Below are 21,120 nucleotides of genomic sequence, written 5' to 3'. Positions count from 1 at the left end.
CATTCTTACTAGTTCTTTCTTTTTATGTTATACAATATCTTAGGAATATGTCCATATATAACGGACATAAGGATCTTATAGGTTCGGACAGAATATTGCTTCCAGACACTCTAATCTGGCAGCTTTCTGTGAAATTGTAGACTCAAAAGTCGTAGAATTGGCAAAAAGAAATATATTTCAGTTTGGAGTGCCCTAAATTGCAACTCTGCTAGCGAATTTTGTCAATTTATGATGGAAAAGTGGTACGAGGAGAAATTGAAATATTCAAGGAGAGAAAATTCTTTACACTGTAAAAACTTACTATAAGAAAAGGTAAAATTTTAAACAACAAAAAAATATTTATAAATATATAAACATTTTCAATTTCTTTGCAACACGAAAATGCAGCAGCTGCATAATACTCTGGTTAAATCGGAGAGTGCAGGAAGAGTCTATAAAAAATATTTGATTACAATAATTACAGAAATTGCAGATAACAAATAAATTAACATTGTTATAGATTGAACTTAAATTAAAACAAGCTGAAAATGAGAACATTATCATAACGAAAACTTTGTTTATATACGTATTTAAATTCATAATATAGAAAATTGCTATTACGGAAAGCTGTTTAGAATTAAAAATTATGTTTTAATGTGCAAGTATATCATTCTAATTTAAATGTTGTGAACTATAAAGATACTTTACTCGAAATTCATATTTTTTTACATACCTCGTATAAAATTAATAAAATTTGATTCATGATGGTTGCATCATAAATCTTAGACCAAGAAGAGATTTTTATGAAGAATAACTTTTCTTCGTCAAATTAAAAATACAAGATTTATAAATGAAAATGATGTTGGTATCCATAATTTGAGAAAATTCGTAAAAAATTTTTTTCCATTAGAAGGATGTATTTTCATATATCAGAACATACATTTTTATTCCAAACCACATTTTAAATAACAATTTTCTAATGTTGTAAAATAAATAATACATACATGATAAAGATACTTTTACTGATGAACTTTACTTGGATCTACAGACCGAGCGAGTCTCGTGAATTCCACGGTTTTGCGCCACGCTTCACGCAACCCGTATTTGCGTACTTGTGTTTCGAGTTGTGTGGTCGTGCGCTGGTCGAGTGGAGTTATAATTTGCCAAATTTAGATAAATAATCGTTTCTACTGATTCATTATTAATATAGCATAATATGTATTCTTGCTTTCAAAATATACTCAAATTTTACTTTTATACATTTATTACACATATTATTTTATATAATAATTAAATTCACTATAAAATGTCATTTATATTTTATTAATACCTAAATAATTTAAAATTTAGTTAGACATTCACGAAGTGTCAAACTCAAATGTAAATAATAACGTTTGCTTTGCTTAACAAATTCAGATTAAAAAAGTAGCCTACTTCCTAATCAAAGATTTCAGCTGACGTTTAGTGCGTGGTAGGAAATAACCGGATTGTGACGTCACATTTTAGATTTTGAGGTCGATTATCTCGAAGACGGTTAGAGATATCGAAATGCCGTTTTCAGATTTTTGGATTCAGAAGACAAAACTACATAAGAATCCATCGATACATCTGCTCAAAGTATTGCAGGAGCGGCAACGCAATAACACACAGACTTTTGCAAATTTATAAACGAAAAGTTTTCGTTGAAAAATAGTTAAAATCCTGTATAAAATATTATTAGGACTACATCACAGAAACTTTTCGAGCTAAAGAGTTGATCATCAGTGCTGCTAATAGGCTTTACATGCTTGGGCCACTAAAATATAAGGGTGAAAACCATTTAATTGTGTTACAGTTTTAAAAAATTTACATGTTTTTACACCCATTTTTGAATTACATTGAATTATTATCCATATCTGCCTGTCCCAGAGAACTTTGTAAATACAACTCCTCCGTCATTAAACCAGATAAAATGACAAATGAAGTCTAACAATAAAACACTGAAAACCTTTGTTTTCCATACTTCCACAAAATTTATTACAACTATGTGACTACAGCTGTTTCGGCAGAGTGCCTTTCTCAAGTGATTTAGATTACTATGGGTTTATCTTTTTAAAGTCTTTAACTGAAGTGGTTGAGGAGTGGGGAGCTGTTTGTCTCGAGTTGGTTATTCAGAATTATATCTGTATTTTTAAATTTATTAATTTCTATAGATTCTAATAAAGATAGCTTAAGGCCTTTCTTTTGAATATGTAGAATTTGAAACTGTTCATTAAAAGAATGATTATGATCTAGAAGGTGAAGTGCGTATGTAGAAGTGTCTGTTTTTCTATTGTTGAAAACCCTTTTGTGTTCTGATATCCGTTTGTCAAAGGTTCTGCCACTTTGACCGATGTAAGTTTTCGGACAGTAACCACAAGTTAGTTTGTAAACACCACTCTGTAGTTGTTTTCTCTTTCGGTTCTTATTGTTCTTAATATATTTGCTTAAGTTGTTGCTAGTTCTGAAAGCTGGCGTTATTCCTTCCTTTTTTATGTATCTGGCTATTTTTGTTGTTATCTTGCCAGTATATGTGAGAGAGCAGAAGGTACTGGGTTCTTTCTGTGGTGGTGGATAGACTAATTTCAGGGCTTTCTTATGGAGTTTTTGGTTAAAAATTTTGTTAATTGTTTGTTCGTTATAGCCATTGTTTACTGCTATTTGTTTAATGATGTTCAGATCTATCTCGAAGTTATTTTTTGACAAGGGAATTTCTGTCAGTCTATGTATCATGCTATGGTAGGCTGCTAATTTGTGTTATGTAGGATGGGATGATGGATTGTGTATAGTTTTGTCAGTATGGGTAGGTTTATGATATATGGAGAACTCATGTTTGTTGTGTAGTCTAGTAATTGTTACATCTAGAAAGTTTATGGACAACATAATAATAAAAAAATAGAATATTTAAGTGTAGAATGTGAAGTAGCGTTAAACAAAACTGCAAAGAACATAGAAAAATGCATAATTGCAAAATCTATTGCCGATATCCATCAATTATGACAAATGAAGTATCAAATGAAAGCTTATAACCCAAGAATGGTATTAAAGGTGTGAAATTTGGCCTACGACTTCCGGTTTTACAGTTGCAATCGCAAGTCCTGTTTTAAAGTTGCCGAAAGAGTACAAGCGATATATTATTCGACGCGCCTTAGCAAGATGAAAACAAAAATATACTTACTTCCAGTTTCATGCCTCTCTCTCCGTCCGTCTGTCTGTCCGCGAATATACTCCTCCGTTATTAAAACGGATAGAATGACAAAAAAGTTGTTGGATGAGAGCTTATAATCCAAAGATGGTATTAGAACTGATAAACTTGACCTCTGCCTCCCGGTTTTATAGTTAAAACCGCAAGTACTGATTTAACATCGCCGAAATAGTACAATAGATATATTATTCGACGCGCCTTAGCAAGACGACAATAAATATATACTTCCGATTTTTATATCACTTCTGATTAAAAGGTCCTGCTTGTTCTTCTGCTTCCGAATCTAAATACATATTCTTTCTCGATTCGATTTTTCAAGCCCTTTTTATTTATATTCTACTCAGGTATTCAGCTATTTCTCGGTAATTTTCACAATTTTTCATCACCTTTTTTATGTATAGTACTGAGATATAATATATGATGTTGTCCATTTCATAGTGATTTCGATGGCGTTTATTCATTCTTGAAATAGTTGCCAAAGATGTTCTATAATACATACCATGGAGAATAACCAGCTAGTTTGGTACTGACACTGGTAATGGAAGATAGAAAATAGTAGACTAGTCAAAAAGGTATACGAAGAAGGAACAATAAGAAGCAAAATGATATGAAGACCAAGGAAAATTTGGTTCCACCAGTTACTCGAAATAGGCACGAAAAGAGGAACAATCATGAGAGAAATGAAAGAATGGACCAAGGACCAGAATCAGCGGAAGAAATGAATAAAGAGCTAAGAAAACTTAGTTTATATTCAAACAATTTCTGTTTTTAGCGCAAAACTATGAAAGATTTTATTTGACTGAATTCTTAAAGATTTTTCCACAGTCTAACATTTATATTATTTCAAATAAAAACTGAAATTCTTGCAGTGTATCGAATTTGCTTAAGTATAAGGTACACTTATATACATTTCGTAAAGTAAATCACGTACATGCTCCATTTGAAAATAATTTATATCCAGGCGTGAAGCAGGATGTAGATGTATATATGTAAACGAAAGTAACAGGTTTTAGATGCTTAACTTTAGTCAATTTTTCAAACGTATATCGGAGATTTGGCTTGGACTTCTAGCCCTTAAATGTGAGTTAACTAAAAGAGAAATCTATCAACAATAGATAAGTCTGAAGTATTTTGAAATGGGTCTAAAAAACTTATAAAATTCGTAAATTTGGGTAATATGACCCGTATATGCTTCAATGGAGAACATAAAATTCTTAATTGCATGTAAAAAATGCGCAATAACTATCTGTTAAAACCTACTAAATTTCATTTGCATATATCAACCGGTTTTACAGCAATAAATAAATTGCCAGTTTGTAAGAAAATATTCAACATCCCGTATCTCGTAAACGAAGCATTTACGGACATATGTTTATAAAGCAAATAGCCATTATTTTTTCATGCAGAATTACCCCTCAAAGTTTTTCGCACTTATTTAGAAATACCCTGTACTGATGAAGAACATGGCTAGTTGTTAAAGTACCTAACTTATTATTATCCAGCATAAGCGAATGAATCAAAAAAGAGAATGTTAAGAAAACCTGAGGCTATAGTTGGGTTTTAATTTTAGTATTTTATAAATGCTAGAGTATTTCACAGGCTGTTGCGAACTTTCAGAAAAAACACAGTTTGATTGGTTCACCCGGTATACAATGAAAATTTACCTGTTTAGCCACAACATTATTACAGCTATATTGTTAAAGAATATAGCATATTACAAGAATCACTTAAATCGGACAACAGGGTTAGGAAATTTGAGTCATTAAAAATGACCAATTTTGTTGGCCGCCCGTTTTCTCTGACGCGCATTGTATTTTGTGACGTAGTGCAGTGTATCAATTATGGGGATAAGTGCCACTTAGCATCCAATTAAATCAGCTATTATAGTCCTGTCGCCAGGGGGTACAACGGTCTCCTTTATTTAGATGGACTTACCCAAGTTCTTTTTATGTGTTTTGACCCGTAGAACACGAATTTTTTGGGTAAGAGTTGATCCGGATATCGATAAGATTGTTATAAACAAAGAACTCCAGGAATTACATACCAGAGATTTTTCGCAAAACAAAGCATTTTTTGTATTTTTTTGGGTCATTCTAAGCAAAAAATGTTCTTACAAGTTTTTTCGTAGGATGCAGAGTTTTCGAGATTAACGCGGTTGAACTTTTAAAAAATAGAAAAATTGCAATTTTCAAACCCGAATAACTTTTGATTAAAAAATAAAATAGCAATTCTGCTTACCGCATTTGAAAGTTCAAGTCAAATTATACCGGTTTTGATTATTTACATTGCTAAAAATTAATGTTTTTATTGCCAAACAAAGCTATAAAAACATAGTGCTTGAGTGATGTTTTCAGTGAATTTCTCATTAAAATCGGACGAGTAGACACACCTACACATAGGCTATTTCTACGTAGCATGCGTTAAAACGCATGTATTGGCCTATTCGCGGTGTGCAAGTACTTGGAGGGGATATGAGAAACGATCGTGCGCGAATAGAGGAAAAATGTTGCAGCTTTCTTAAATAATTCATATTGTCAATTGAAATTGTCAAATTGACGTATATTTCATACCTACTGTCATTGAAGAAGAAAAATTATATGTTACTCCACAATATTGATATGACATGCAATTATTACATAAAAGTAAATTTATTATTTGTATTTTGCTTCCAGTGCTGCATTTTAATAATTAATTTTATTTGCTAGATACAATTGTTTACCTTTTAAGAGGAAACCGTAGCGATCAACAGGTAGCGAAAACGCGTTCCAAGATTGCGGCTGTAATTTTGAATATTTTTTCGAGATATTTGGCACACGTATTCGTAATATAATAAAGAATGGCGGTACAGAGCCCAATTTGAAAAATATATTAATATGTGGAGATTACTCTGTAATTAAATACAATATTAAAAAAACGAGCCTGTACCGCCATTAAGAAGAACAAAAAAATACACTTTCTTCAAATAAACTTTTTTATCCGATGCCTAGATTTTGTGTCATTTTGGAACTACTAAATTTTTTTATTTCATTAGTACTATCACTGTATCACCTTAATAACATAACCTCAGTCTTACTTTTTCTTCTTATAATTTTTTTGGGCTATGTCCTTGAAAATTATCCAGCAACCAGGACCAATATGATTGGCCAATATAATTAAAAGTGCGAAAAAAGTTGCCGAGTTATAAAACCCCTTTGCACACCATTTTTAAGATGGCAGCCGGGGGACAAGGGTGGCGACCCCAAAAACTTGAACTTAAGCTTCTACTGATCCCCCCTACACATTAAAGAAATAAAATTGACTCCTCTAACAAATGCAAGGTACGGCTTAAAAAATGTAACATTTTAATGGAGTAATTCAAATTAGTATTAATTAATTAAACCAATTACATTTTTTTAAATAATCCATTCGTTATTTCAAATTTCGAGTATCGTTAAACGGTATACAAAGGCTCGGTTATTATTATCGTAATTATCTTCGTTTTCCATGTATGATATTCCATTCGAATAGAGATTCCTCTTTTAGAAGTTGTTACGAGCGTAAAATGGCTCTGGTTTTAAGGTCAGCTAAATATAGAATATCACGATAATTGGTTTTCAAAGTATCCCGAAATAACCAAAGTACGTGCCTCCTAGCGGCGGGATACGGGCAACAATACATTGGCTTATAGGGCAGTCCTTACAGTAGGGATCCTGGCCTATACAGAAAAATGCAGGCGGGTGTGGGGTAATACTGCACTTTGGTTGCATTGGTGGTGTATTGGCTAAACGTGCAGGGCAGGGTATGGTGCTGATAGAAAAGGCATTCAGGCATCAAATATCCAAAAATCTTTTCAGGCCATAATAATGAAAAGACCTTCTCCAAACGCAATAAAAACTTATACTGAAATGATGGCATCTCCTGAGGTAAAATGTTCCGGAAGTAAAATGAGCCTCCGTTCGGATCTCCGGGTGAGGACTATCTCAGGGGGAACACCATTACAGGTTAGAAAAATCAGGATAGGGTCTTGGAATCTTGGTAGTCTTACAGGTAAGAGTCTGGAGTTAGTGGATGCGCTCAAACGAAGAAGAGTCCAAATTGCTTGTATTCAAGAAACTAGGTGGAAAGGACAAAGGGCGAAAGAACTAGGTGAAGGATACAAATTGTGGTATGTAGGGAGTAGTAACACTAGAAATGGAGTTGGTATAATTGCTGATAGTGAAATGAAAGATAACGTAGTAGAAGTTGTAAGAACGAGTGATAGAATGATTTCAGTGAAATTTGTAATTGATAAAGAGGTATTGAATGTTGTGTGTGTGTATGCTCCCCAAACAGGTCTGGGTGAGAATGAAAGAAGAGCTTTCTATGATCAATTAGGAGACGTACTGAGTGATATTCCAGCAGAAGAGAAGGTTATAATAGGAGGTGATTTCAATGCACATGTGGGCCAAACCAAGACAGGATATGAAACAATACATGGGGGATTAGGCTTTGGAACTAGAAATGAAGCTGGAGATGACATGCTTGAATTAGCAACAGCATTGGATATGGTGATTGTTAACACATTCTTTAAAAAGAGAGAAACTCAACTTATTACCTACAAAAGTGGACAACATCAATCCCAAATAGACTACTTCATGATAAGGAAAGAAGACATACGTGAATGCAAGGACTGCAAGGTAATAGTGAGTGAGACAGTAAGCCAACAACATAAGCTGCTTGTTCTGGACATCGAAGTAAAAAGCGAAACTAAACAAAAATATCGGAGAGGACCACAAAAAATCAAGTGGTGGCTGCTGAAAGATGAGAAAGAAGGTCTATTCAGGAGAAGAATAGTAGAAAAAATATGTTGGAACATGAAAGGAAGCCCTAATACAATTTGGAGAAAAATGGCCAGTAGTATTAGAGAGACTGCTATTGAAATACTTGGGAAAACGTCAGGAAAAAAGTTCGAGGATAAAGAGACTTGGTGGTGGTCAAACGAAGTACAAGGAAAAATAAAAGAGAAGAGAAAATTATATAAAAAGTGGCAAGAAACCAGATCCGACACAGATCTTCAAAACTATATGGTGGCGAAAAAGGAAGCGAAAGTAGCAGTAGCAAAAGCCAAAGCAGAAGCGTATTCAAACCTATACGATCAACTTGATACCAGGGAAGGCGAAACGAAGATATATAAAATAGCCAAACAGAGAGCAAAGAAAGCAAAAGATTTTAATCAGATTAGATGTATCCGTGATGAAAATAATAAAATACTAGTTCACGAAAGGGAAGTCAAAAAGAGATGGAGAAAGTACTTTGACAGCTTATTAAATGAAGAATTTGACAGACAGCCTGTAGAGTCAACGGAGACAGTAGCAGCAATGGTCACCAAAATAACCAACGAGGAAGTGGCTCAAGCGCTTCAAAAAATAAAGAAAGGAAAAGCGGTAGGACCAGATGATATTCCTGGGGAAGTATGGAGAGCATTGGGAGAGACAGGAACAAGATGGCTAGCAGGTCTATTTAATAGAATTATGGAAGTCGGACAAATGCCAGACGAATGGAGAAGCAGTATACTGGTACCTGTTTACAAAAACAAGGGAGATATACAACAATGTACAAACTACAGGGCTATAAAACTGCTTAGCCACACCATGAAAATATGGGAAAGAGTAATTGACAGACGGATACGTGAAGAGACCGAAATATCCGAGAATCAATTTGGCTTTATGCAGGGTAGATCAACAACAGATGCAATTTTCATTATAAGGCAGTTGATGGAAAAATACAGGAGTAAAGAAACAAGCGCTCATATGGTATTCATTGATCTTGAGAAAGCATATGATAGAGTTCCTCGAGAGATTCTGTGGTGGGCACTCAATACGAAAGGAGTCCCTGGTGAATATGTAAAGATTGTGAGGGATATGTATGAGGGAGTTACGACTAGTGTTAGGACAGGTGTGGGAGAGACTGATAAATTTCATGTGAAAGTAGGATTGCACCAAGGCTCGGTGCTTAGTCCGTATTTATTCTCATTAGTTTTGGACCAGATAACAGCGAAACTACAGGGTAACATTCCATGGTGCTTAATGTATGCTGATGATGTCGTGTTAGTAGGAAATAGTGAAAGAGACTTAGAACAAAAACTGGAACAGTGGAGACATGCTCTGGAGGAAAAAGGTTTAAAACTTAGTAGGACAAAAACAGAGTATTTGGAATGTTCATTTAAAGATGGAGCTACTACAAATAAAATGGTATCTTTGGATGGTGAAATGATTGTGAAAAGCAATAGTTTTAAGTACCTAGGATCGGTATTACAGAGTAATGGAGAAATAGATGGAGATGCATGCAGTAGAATTAGGGCTGGATGGATGAAGTGGAAAGAAGCGAGTGGTGTGTTGTGTGACAGAAAAATTCCAATGAAGCTGAAGGGAAAATTCTATAAAACAGCCATAAGACCGGCTATGATGTACGGAACTGAATGTTGGGCAGTGAAAAAGAAAGAGGAACATCGAATGCATGTGGCGGAAATGAGAATGCTTAGATGGATGAGTGGAGTGACAAAGAAGGATAAAATTAGAAATGAGTATATTAGAGGAAGTCTAGGTGTGGCACCAATTGATGCCAAAATGAGAGAGCATAGGTTAAGATGGTTTGGTCATGTTCAACGTCGAGACGTTAATCACCCAATACGAAGAATAGCTGAAGTGCAGATTCCTGGAAGGAGTAGGAGAGGAAGACCAAAGAAGACCTGGGGGGAGGCGATAAGGCAGGACATGTTGGTAAAGGGGATTAACATTGATATGACCCAAGACAGAATTGGGTGGAGAAATGCAATTAGGGAAGCCGACCCCGCATAGGGATAAGGCAAAGAGAATGATGATGATGATGATAATTGGTTTTCAAAATTAGTGGATGGATAAAACGTTACCCCAGCGTGTTCCGTTTATTATGTATTATGCCTCTATATGACGTTTATAGTTGAAATAGATAATTTAGTGGAGTATAAAAAGTTTGTGGGTGATAGGTTATAGCAAAAATTGTGAAAAATTAGGCAAACCACCCCACAAATGTAACAATACATAGGGATTTTTATTTTTCTTCTAGTTACATAACCGATAACGATCATTGTATATTATGTTGGCTACCATATTCGCTATTATGGTTTTATTAATCTTCTTCTTAACATGCCCTATCAAGTCATCTTGACGTTGGCGATTGACATGGCCAAACTGTCTTTGTATCGAGCTATTCTAAATGGTGGCTCTGCTTTCTCTATACCTGTCCACTCCTTTATATTCTTCAACCAAGAGGCCTGTTTTCTACCAATTCCTCTACGTCCTTCGATTTTACCCATCATAATAAGTTGACGAATATTATATCGGTCTCCCCTTATTACGTGTCCAAAATCTTTCTACATTTGATATTATCAATCAGCTCGCGAGTAGCATTTGCTCTCTTAAGGATTTTATTAATAGTAGCTCTAAATAATAATGGTAGTGGATACTTTACCATTGTTTATAGTTTTCAAGCCATATTGTTCTCTTCTACCAGCACTACTTTTACCGTGGATCTTTCACTGGATGATGAGAAGCAAAGACGTAATCCAATTCACGTCTGTTTATGATGTTAATGACATTGACCAGTTGTATTTTAGTTCAGTCATCTTTAATAGACATCTGTAAATCCACATCTCAAACGTATCAATTTTAAAAAAGTCAATGGTGCTAAGTAACACTTTTACAAAGTCGTAGGGCTCCAGTTGATAATGCTCAAATGTACTAAGCTTTATCCTATCCAATCCTCGGCAGTTACACAGAAAGTGTTCCGCCGTCTCGCCATCAGCCTGATAGAATATACAATTCACAATTTGGATCAGTTTGATTTTGTTCATATACCTCTTGAAACGACAGTGTCCTTCGGATGATCTAGTAGATCTTTGAATGTCTTCTTCGAAGGTTTCAAGTATAAAAGCTTTCGAATGTTTGAGACCCATCTGTTCGTACCAGTGGTTACGTACCATCCGTTCCATCCAGTCCGATATTACTTTTTGGCTGTGCTTCTTGCTATAACAGCGACAGGATGCCTTCTTGGACTATGGATGTTTCTTTTGTCCATAATCTAGCAAGTAGATCCACAGATTCTAATAAAGATAGCTTAAGGCCTTTATTTTGAATATGCAGAACTTGAAACTCTTCATTAAAAGAATGATTATGATCTAGAAGGTGAAGTGCGTATGTAGAAGTGTCTGTTTTTCTACTGTTGAAAGCCCTTTTGTGTTCTGCTATCCATTTTCGGACAGTCACCACAAGTTAGTTTGTAGACACCACTCTGTAGTTGTTTTCTCTTTCGGATCTTATTGTTCTTAATATATTTGCTTAAGTTGTTGTTAGTTCTGAAAGCTGGTATTGTTCCTTTTTTTATGTATCTGGCTATTTTTGTTGTTATCTTGCCAGTATATGTGATAAAGCAGAAGGTACTGGGTTCTTTCTGTGGTGATGGATAGACTATATTCGGGGCTTTCTTATGGAGCTTTTGGTTTACAATTTTATTAATTGTTTGTTTAGCCATTGTTTACTGCTATTTGTTTAATGGTGTTCAGTTCTATTTCGAAGTTATTTTTTGACATGGGAATTCCTGTGAGTCTATCTAGTATCATGCTATGTATGGTAGGCTGCTAATTTGTGTTGTGTAGGATGGGATGATGAATTGTGTATAGTTGTGTCAGTATGGGTAGGTTTATGATATACGGAGAACTCATGTTTGTTGTGTAGTCTGGTAATTGTTACATCTAGAAAGTTTATGGACTTTTCTGTTCTGTTTCTATTGTAAACTCAATATTACTATGAAGTGAATGAATGTATGATAGAAATTGGTCAAGTTGCCTGTTTGTTCCTGTAAAGCATACTAGTATATAATCCACGTATCTCCACCAAACTTGTGGTGACTGTCCGAAAACTTACATCGGTCGAACAGGCAGAACATTTGACAAACGGATAGCAGAACACAGAAGGGCTTTCAACAATAGAAAAACAGACAGTTCTACATACGCACTTCACCTTCTAGATCATAATTATTCTTTTAATGAAAAATTTCAAATTTTGCATATTCAAAATAAAGGCCTTAAGCTATCTTTATTAAAATCTATGGAAATTAATAAATTAAAAAATACAGATATAATTCTGAATGAACAACTTGAGTCAAACAGCTCCCCACTCCTCAACCTCTTCAGTTAAAGACTTTAAAAAGGCAAACACATAGTAAACTAAATCACTCGAGAAAGGCACTCTACCGAAACAGCTGTAGTTACATAGTTATAATAAATTTTGTGGAAGTATAGAAAACAAACGTTTTCAGTGTTTTATTGTTAGATAAAATGAACTTCCATCAAGTAATAGTCGAATCCAACTGCGTAACCAGGATGGCCCTAAGGGGGGTTACACGGCCCTAAGGTTGGGTTACAAGGCCCTAAGGGGGGGTTACAACTACTGGAAGGTCTCTAGCGGGTATGGTGTTAAGCGTATAGAGCAGCGGTTCCCAATCTTTTTGTGTCATGTACCACCAAATACTTTTTATTATTTTTGGTACCACCTAACTGAAATACATATCTAACTAGGTGATATAATTAACTATAATAGTGATGCTGATTTTGGCTGTTTTTGCGTTTTGTGTACCACCTCAAAAAATGAAATGTACCACCAGTGCATAGATTGAGGACCGCTGGTATAGAGCTCAAAGTACATCCCAATGGGGGGGTTTAACCCCCAACCCCCCTGGTTACGCCTATGGTCGAATCAATCAATTATTTAAACAGAATTGAAAATTTATTAATTAAAATGACAAAGAAAAAGTAATTTTCATTAATATCCTTAATAGTAATTCATCACCATCATCTATCGATGTCATTTGAAGTATTTGAAATTGGAAATATTCAATCCCTAATTTATAATGCTCACAAATAAACCACAATTTATCAAAAAGGTTATTGACTTTTGCATAGTAACTAAATCTTTGTACTTTGATACTTACACAAATATAATTTGAACTAAAAAGTTATTGCAACAGAATTTAACAATTGATTCAATTGTGCAGGAAGTTGAGTAAACTCGCAATTGAACTTTATAATCGATATCATTTACAATAATTATATACAGTGAAATCCTAAGAAATTACAAAGTTAAAATTAATGTGAGATTACAAATTAAGGGATTAATTTGTGATTGAACAACAAGCGTGTCAATTTTGAAAAGACAATCTAATAAAACTAGGTGATAAATCTTTCCAGCATTTTTTTTAAATATCAAACATTCTTCTTCCTCATATGCAATCCAATTATGAATGTTCGCGATCACGTTTGACCATTTTTCTCTATCCCTTGCAGTATGTATTAGGTCTCCTATGTTTCTCAGTCCTGTCCATTGTTTGGCATTAAGGAGCCATGACATTTTCTTCCTGCCCACTCCCCTTCTTCCTTCGATCTTTCCCTCAATTAAGATTTGAAGAAACTGGCATCTTTCGTTTCTAATTAGGTGCCCCAGGTATTCCGTTTTTCTGTGTTTAATTGTGCATAGCAGCTGTCGTTATGTACCAATTCTTCTCAGGATTTCTTCATTTGTTATTCGTGCGGTCCAGGGAACTTTAAGGATTCGTCGATAAATCCACATCTCAAATGCCTCTAGCTTATTCATTATGTTTATTTTTAAAGTCCATCGTTCCATGCCATATAGGAGCACCGACCATATATAGCATTTGGTGAATCTTATTCTTAGGTTCAGGTCAAAGTCAGAGTTCGTAAAGACGTTTCTGAGTTTCATGAATGCATTTCTGGCCCTTTCTATCCGACATTTAATTTCCATATTCGACATCCAGTCCTCACATAGCCAGGTCCCCAGGTACTTAAATTTTCTTACGCGCTCTGCATCTTGGTTGTTATATGCTAGTCTTGCATTTTGATGTTGACATAACTGACGGCTGATTATAAGGAACTTCGTCTTTTTTATGTTGACGCTAAACCCCATGTTCTCGCTATGTTCTCCAATTTTATTAAGAAGATTTTGGAGATCTCCTATATTGTCTGCTATTAAGACCGAATCATCCGCATATCGTATATTATTGACCCAGGTACCATTTACTTTGATCCCGCTTTCGCATTCCTCAAGAGCTTCCTGGAAGATACTTTCTGAATATAGAACAAACAGTAGTGGGGAGAGAATGCATCCCTGTCTTACACCTCTGAGAATTTTTTAGCTTGCGTTGTTTCATTATCCACCTTGACGACAGCTGTTTGATTCCAGTAAAGAGCTTCTATGCAGCGAATGTCTTTTTGATCTATGTCGAGTTGTTTTAGTATATGTACGAGTTAATGATGTTGTACTCGATCGAAGGCTTTTTCATAATCTATAAAGCACATCATTACGTCATTCCTTTGATCGTAGCAGTTCTGAGCTAGCACTTGGGTTGCAACTAGTGCTTCCCTGGTACCCAGGCCTTTTTGAAATCCAAATTGTGAGCAACCAATAACCTTATCGCATTTTGTGGAGATTCTGTAGTGAAGAACTTTGAGGAATATTTTTAAAGAATGGCTCATCAGACTTATCAGTCGGTGGTCTTGACACTTTGTTGCGTTGTTCTTTTTTGGCAAAGGGATAAAGGTAGATACAAGCCATTGGACAGGGAATTTTCCTATTTTATAAATTTGGTTGAAAAATCTTTCAAGTATCGTAATTCCCTCTTCATCTAACAATCTGAGTAACTCAACAGGAATTTGATCAGGTCCAATTGCTTTCCCGTCTTTCAAGGTATTTATTGCTCTAGTAATTTCTTCAATTGTGATCTCGGGACCAGATAGGTTGTTAATATCTATCACTTTTTCCTGAACGACTTCTAACTGAATCAAACATTAGTTGATTAAAAATGTAATTTTCATTATACTAATAATTATGCCTTAATCCTCTATATCCATGCTACCCATGCTATATACAAGAAAACAGTTTCAGAACTTTGTTGGAATTGAATATATTCGATAATTAAATTGAAAGTCGTTTACATCAATATCCTTAATAGTAAGTAATTCATTACCATCATCTATCGATGTCATTTGAAGCGTTTAAAATTGGAAATACACAAAATAAACGAAATATATAAAACGCGGACCGTGGAATTGGATTAAAAGTGAATTTATTATAGTTCGGTGGATGAGTCATTTTGTTATCAGTCATTCCGATTAATGATTTCTAGACATGCTCTTCGGGAACCAATCACGTGCCTCCAGAAAATGATCGAAACGGAAAATTGGGCACAATATTAATCTTTAATGGGAGTAGTTAATACTTGGAAATTAGATAGAAAGGTTGGTAGGGGCGACTGGGAGAAAAACTAGAAAAACAATTGTAACAAAAAAATGGAAATGGAATGTTTGTAATGTAAAAAACACAAAAAAATTATGTACTGTTTCATCAAGGAAGTTAATTGTTTTTTCATTCCTTTTCTGAATGTGCGAATTCTAATTACAAAAGAAGATACAGGATACGCAACCAAAGTCTACAAAAAGCCAACCCACAACAACAGATATTTAAATTTTCACTCAAATCACGAGGTAGACATCAAAAAAGGAATCAAAACACCTGATCCAATGAAAACGCATTTGAGGAAGAAAAACCTGCCTGAAAAAAACAAATGTTTTAACAAAAAATGACTACGGTACATTCCATGTCAAATCACTCAGGCAAAAAATTTTGGATCTCCGATTTGTCTGAAAATTGGTATATAGCTTCTGCGGGACGTAAAAATAAGATATTTAAGGTCAAAAAATCTTCTTCGTTTTTTCTCAAAATGTTATTTTATGCGATTTTACAGTGATTTGGTGTTTATTTAAACAAATTTGCATTTTATGTCGTAAAGTATCGATGAAAAACATAATATTTTAATAGAAAGGACTCAAAAATGTCATTATATGGCATTATAACAAGTTATTTTGAATCAAAACAAGTTTTTGATCAAATTTTATAGTGTAAAAAACGTTAAAATACCGTTTTTTGCATTTTCCTCCATTTCCAAAATACATTATCATCGATTTGGCTGAAAATTTGCCCACAGATAGCCAAAAGATTGGACTTTAAGTGGTTAGAAGGATTTGAATTACATTACAATACCAAAAAAGTTACATGCAGTAATATCAGACTCAAAAGTATATATTAGTCCAGTCGGGATAGCATTTGACCTTGAATGCCGAGCTGCCCAAAATTTTATTTTTCTGATCTTTAGGGGAGTCAATAGTAGCCTAAATTTAAAATCACGAATGAATTCCTCCGTTACGTTAGCAGCCATCTTGATTTAAAGGAGAACCTGTTTTGCTCAATATCTCCGCCATTTTTAAATTTTCGACAAAAATGGTAGGAACTGAAATTGTTCCAAATAAATCGTATTTACAATTATTACAATTTTTTTAAACAATTTTTGTCGTGAGGTCGATATTTTCGAGTTAATTGTACTTACAGTAGACGCCTATATTTTTGACTATAATATTGCATGTAACTTTTTTGGTATTGTAATATAATTCAAATCCTTCTCACCACTTAAACTCCTATGTTTTGTCTATCTGTGGGCAAATTTTCAGCCAAATCGATTATGATGTATTTTGGGAATGGAGAAAAATGTAAAAAACGGTATTTTAACGTTTTCTGCACTATAAAATTTGATCAAAAGCTTGTTTTGAATCAAAGTAACTTGTTATAATGCCATATAATGACATTTTTGAGTCCCTTCTATTAAAATATTATGTTTTCCATTGATACTTTACGATAGAAAATGCAAATTTGTATAAATAAACACCAAATCACTGTAAAATCGCATAAAATAACATTTTGAGAAAAAAAGAAGAAGAAGATTTTTTGACCTTAAATATCTTATTTGTACGTCCCGCAGAAGCTATATACCAATTTTCAGACAAATCGGAGGTCCAAAATTTTTTTTGCTCCAAAATTGAGTGATTTGAAATGGAATGGCTCCTACCCATTGTCATTTATAAATAAGCTATTTCACAAGGTAGAAGAAAGAAAACAACACAACACCACGAGCAACACTCACAAGAAGGAACTCAAGGATGAAACAATACCCTATGTAATAGACATATCAGAAAAATTAAAAAGAATAGGAAAAGTACAAAATCACAACAGCATTTAAAACAATTAAAACGCTGAGATCTATCCTGTCCAAAACCAAACTCAAAACGCATAAGGATGATCAAAGAACTGCGTCTACAAAATACCCCGTGAATGCAAGAATTTCAATCTGGGAGAAATTGCAACACAACTAAGCGTCAAGATGAACGAGTATGAAACATACATCAAAAACAGGAATTTCATGTTTAAAAGCATGCCTTATATAATGCACACATCATCAATAATCATAAATGAAACAATCATGAAAAAGAAAGAAATTAAAGAAGCAGCCCTCATCCTATTGTGACATAATTATGTCACAGACTGTTTCCAGCTTCCGGCCTAACAGACCCGAGTGTTGTTTACCAAGTAACCTTTTTATGATTTATGATGTTCTATTCCTTCTCGACTTTTGGAGTAAATTCTTTCTTGTTTCCTGTAAATACTATTCGAGATGTTATTTATTTCAAGAACATTGAATGTTGTATAAATAGTAGGTTTTTGTAATTAGCAGTTCAGTGATAAATTTGTAGCCGTCGAGTAACAATTCGATGTTTGGGCGCGAAATAAATTGTATTAGATATTTAAATAAATTATTATGTTTTAGTATAATCTTTAATAAAGCCGTGGTTATTTTGTAACGTATAAAAATAACGTAGTATTTTCTAATAAATTAATTAATGTCAAGTGTTTATTGTTTTGTATATTAGTGTTATTGTTGTATAAGTAAGTTATTAAAAATAAATAAAGTCAACTAAAACTAAACATTAGTGCCTAAAAGATCATAGAAAAGTCGGATTTGTAACACTATTAAATGAAGAAAACTATAAATATAGTCCGTCCGCTATAACTTTTCCCATGCGGTACGATTCATTTTCAATCAAATTAAGTCAAAACAGAAAGTGAAACGTACGCCGATGTGTGTAGTATATAGTATACAGTATACAAAATGTATACCTACCTATGTTCGTTTCAATTTATGTTTTGACTTAATTTTATTGAAAATGAGTCGTACCGCATGGGAAAAGTTATAGCGGACGGACTATATGTAGCAATACTTAAACAAGAAGTAAACAATAAGACTAACGATTAACGACTAACGACTAACTAATTTATTATTTTTAAACAATAAGAATATACCAACCATAATAAATGAGAAAATGTGAGATACACGTCTTCTATCATATACAACGCATGTGCAGCACACAATACACAACATAATACTAACACTCCTAGACACATAAGCGCATAAAATATATAGAAATAATGCAGAGACACACAGAATAATCATAATTTTATGTATCATAGGCCGTAAAACATCCACCGTCAGATGGCTGTATCCTTTCAGGCAAAGCATGGTTGTTTCCTACAACACCACGACCAAGTACATCAACCTCACTTTTTTGATAATACTTACCCTCCCCAACAACTCGGCGGCTGTACATTCTTTAAACTAATATTTTAATCATTTAAATATAAAATTATGTATCTATGTAGAGTAGGGTGGAGCGAAAAAATCAACTTTTAAAATTTAAAATGCCTGTATGCGGAAAAGTGGTCTGCATATTTGTTGTAATACCCTGCAAAATTTCAAATCGATCGGACTTCGTTTAGCGGTGCCCCCACTACTTCGAAATTTGAGGCTATTGGCCTCCCACTAAAGTAATGCGCCGATGCGCCCGCCTTCGTTAATACTTACTTGGTTAATTTTGGTAGTAGTTCGATTCGAGAGCAAACTGCGTTTCTTGTATTAGTATCAATTTAGATGCAATACAGTGAACCGTTGTTTTATTCTGTGTTGTTAAACTGTGTCCGTGAGATCCGTAAAAAAAGAAAACATGCCTAAAACACGAACAGACGTCGCTTGTTGTGTTTTTGGAGCACCAAGGAAGTTTAAAGACAATATGTTACCGACCTGTGCTGATGTTATCAGAAACTTTTTGTGTATTCGCCAGTTTATGAAAGAAGCTGCAGCAAATAATGCTGAACCAACTGTTAGTGACATTAATGAAATTCTTCTTGTTGAATTAAAATTGCTGTGGGTTAAAGCATCCATTCCGATAATATCCGATCAACAAATTAAATCTAAATTAAAGGAATTACATCAAAAATACAGAAATATTAAAAAACCTATGAAAAGTAGAAACTCAGCCAATATGCAAAGAAAGGTTAAAGATTTTAGAGATTTATTGGAAAAGAAATTGTTTGATATTGCATCATGCAAATGTTCTGACTATTTATTATGCAAATGCAAAAATAAAATACCGGCTCGAGAGCATGACTTCATTAAAGATCAGAGGCATGATAGAAAAATGGTAATTGGTTCGGTGGATAAAGTAATTACCAAAAAACTAGAACGCTCTATTTACCGGAAAATTGTGGAAACACAATCTCCAATAGCTACATCTTCTTCATCAAGATCCGAAACACATCTTCCAGTAGAACAAATTATAAGTGAGTCTTCAGATGAAAGTGCCACAAGTGTCTACGAGAAAAATACAAAAACCGGAACAAAAGACGATTTACCGAATACAAAAAAAACAAAACAAATGCGAATTAGTTTGCCAAACTTAGCTCAAGCATGCGATCGTACAGGAGTATCTGATAGAGTAGCATCCATAATAACAAACTCGGTGTTGCAAGATCTAAGTTTCATCTCGGTAGAAAGTCATGACAAAATCATAGATCGGAGTAAAATTAGGCGGGAGAGAAAAAAAAGGCGCAACCAGATTAAAATTGATGATACAAAAATTTTTAAATTTCTTCATGGAATCTATTTTGATGGTAGAAAAGATAGAACTCTACAAAATGAAATGAAGGATAATAAATACTACAAAACTACCATATCTGAAGAACATATTGTCTTAGTCTCTGAGCCCAAGTCAAAATATATAGGACATATTAGTGTATCGTCGGGTAGTGCAGAAGAAATCAGCAAGACAATGTTGGACTTTCTAAATAAAAATGTAGACCTTGATAATTTGGTAGCTGTTGGATGCGACGGAACTGCTGTCAATACAGGTATTCACAATGGTGTTATCCGTAAAGTAGAACTTGCAATTGGTCGATCAATGCAATGGTTTATTTGCATATTACATACCAATGAACTACCTCTGCGCCATCTAATAAAGCACTTGGATGGAGAAACTACCGGACCACGTGAGTTTTCAGGACAAATTGGAAAAGGACTACAAAACTGCGAGCATCTTCCTGTAGTTAAATTTGAGCAAATTCGATCAGTTTTACCCAAATATGATGCAAAGGAAATCGAGAAGCTTAGCACGGATCAGAAATATTTATTTGAAATTAGTAATTCAGTATCTAACGGTAAAATCTCGAGTGACTTAGCAAGAAGACAACCGGGAAAAATTTCACATGCTAGATGGCTAACAACTGCAAGCAGAATTCTTCGTCTTTACGTAGCAACAGATCCTCCTTCGGAAAACCTAAAATCTTTGGTATGCTATATACAAAACGTATATGCCCCACTGTGGTTCGAGATTAAAGCAAGACCATTTTGTTTTGATGGACCAGTACATTTATTTAATTTAGTAAAAAGGACGAGGTATTTGTCACCTGAACTGCAAAAAATAGTGGACAGGATAATACAAATTAATGGTTATTTTGCACATCCTGAAAATGTGTTGATAGCAATGCTTTGTGATGAACGGCAGCATATCAGAGAGTTAGGTTTGCGGCGAATCTTAAAATCCAGAAACTCCCATGAAATAAGAAAATTTAAAGTCCCAGAAATTAACTTTAACGCAAATGACTACATTGAAATGATTGACTGGCAACAATTAG

This window comes from Diabrotica virgifera, chromosome 7, assembly GCF_917563875.1.
Source record: "Diabrotica virgifera virgifera chromosome 7, PGI_DIABVI_V3a".
NCBI classification, from domain to species: domain Eukaryota; kingdom Metazoa; phylum Arthropoda; class Insecta; order Coleoptera; family Chrysomelidae; genus Diabrotica; species Diabrotica virgifera.
The sequence above is the reverse complement of the archived record's forward strand: the minus strand, read 5'-3'. Positions refer to the sequence as shown.